The 2,102-nt window shown below is 43.0% G+C and overlaps 1 pseudogene; it reads left to right on the forward strand.

Moving 5' to 3' along the window:
• The first annotated feature begins 1,261 nt into the window (after nt 1-1,261).
• On the forward strand, nt 1,262-1,773 carry LOC101829854 (annotated as a pseudogene).
• The last annotated feature ends 329 nt before the right edge of the window (nt 1,774-2,102 follow it).

Genomic DNA, 2,102 nt, shown 5'->3' on the forward strand with positions numbered 1-2,102 from the left:
TCTCCCATTTATAGAACAGCACAGAAATCAATACATGGAGAAGTGATGATGGTTACGTTTAATGAGTAAATAAGTCACTGACCCCAGCTGACCCAGATAGCAAACTGTGTTACAAACAGTATTGTTTACCAAACAATATGTGAATGCTGCCTTCAGCACTTATTGTGAATCTTTATTCTATAAGGCCACTTTCAGCTTACATTCTCTTTCCTAAAAATGATTGTTGAATTGATCAGTAATTTTTAGGACACTTGACCAAGTTCTCAGCCCAAGAGATTCATTTGCCCCAGTTGGATATAGAACACAGAACACGGGACATACAGGGGATAGTGGATGAGGGAGTAGGGGGAGGGAACCAGGAGAGGGCAGGGAATTTGCCCCCAGAGTTCATCATGAGCTACACAAAATTAATCCAGCCTAAAGAGAATCAGAGCTCACACAAAAGGGATGTCAGCACTTGGGATCCCACACCTCTAATCCCAGCACTAGAGAGAAATATAAGGTTGGAGGAGACAGGTGCTCAGGGAAGTCTGAGATTTGGTGCAGACAGATGTAGTCTGGAGATGCAATTAGAGTAGAGGAACATCCCTTTGGTGTGAGAATTGGTAGAGGTTAGAACTCTCTAGAGGCTGACCACTTTACCTCTCTGATCTTCAGCATTAACACTAATATCTGTCTCTTGGTTTTTACTGTTAATATCAATTAGAGTTCATGCTATAGGGTAGGTGTGACTTTTTTTGAAGGAAGTGAGTCACTAGGGTGGGCTTTGGGGGTCTTAGATGCTCAAGCTAGGCCCATGGCTCACTCTCTTCCTACTGCCTGCAGATCCAGATGTAGAACTCTCAGCTAACTCTCCAGCACCACACCTACCTGTGTGTCACCATTGTTTCCTCGATGATGAACATGGTATAAACCCCTGAACTGTAAGCCATCCCCCAATTAAACGCTTTCCTTTATAATAGTTGCTGTGGTCATGTTGTCTCTTCACAGCAATAGAAACCAAGTCCTCAGATTGCCTTTTCCTTCCCACTTCTATAGCTTCTTTTACATGAAGGTAATCCCATGAATACTCTAGCATTCAATGTGAGGACAGATGTGACAATCATACAGTCTATCAAATATTAGATCCCTGCACAGCAAGAGACAGGTATAGCAGCATATGTGTTGGTGAAGTTTCTCTTTCTTTCAGTATCAGAGGAGAATAAACTATTCCAAAAAAAAGAATGAGCCAACCATAAAGGCAGGAATGTCTGTTTGGGACATGAAACATTATGAGAATTACGTCTCTGTAGTCTTTAGCAAAGCCTCTGACAAAATGAGTCTGGTCTTTGGTATTGACAAGAATGAAGTGGACCTGTTTGCCCACTTCCACATCTTTGACACTTGTTGGGGAATCACATATGTAGGGATGCTTTACAGATTTCCCTGAACATCCAACACAGGGCTGGTCGTAAAGTCCTCTTCATCATCTTCATAGATGGCAACTGTGTCAATGAGACATAGTCTGGCATGTGCTGAATGTCATGGGGCTGTATTCTGGGAGACCCAGGAAATTCATCACTGAGCATTTTGTGCATCAAGGATATCTGGATTAGAGGCAGGTGCCAGACAGCCATCCCCCTAGCCACGAGTTCCTCTGGGGCCCCAGGGCCCATGCAGAAACCAAGATGAAAATCTTGAGATTATTTTTTTGCCAGTATACTTAGGCAGGATCCCAGATCCTACCCCTTCAGGTATGCGGACGCTTTGAGAGATGAGAAACAGAGGATCTAGGCCTGAATCCCCCAGCAGATGATGCTACTGCCCTGAACAGCACACATTCTAGGGCGCTGGCAGTTTCCAACCAGCACCAGATCAGGCAGAGTCAGAAATCTAAGGACTTGTACCCTCACTGGAGTGCTGGTGGGATGACAGCATGAATCATTCTAGCATTGCTGATCTGTTTGGTTTATTCAGAGAAATGTCTTAATCATATTCCAAGTTGGTGTTACTTTTACTAGACGGTTTGTTTGGTTGAGATATTCAATTTACAGATTGCATTAGTAATGTCTCTATTGCTGTGTACTTAAGAATGTTTTGCTAGTTTGAAAATCAAATTTGAT

This window comes from Mesocricetus auratus, unplaced genomic scaffold (assembly GCF_017639785.1).
Source record: "Mesocricetus auratus isolate SY011 unplaced genomic scaffold, BCM_Maur_2.0 Super-Scaffold_100003, whole genome shotgun sequence".
Classification (NCBI taxonomy): Eukaryota; Metazoa; Chordata; class Mammalia; order Rodentia; family Cricetidae; genus Mesocricetus; species Mesocricetus auratus.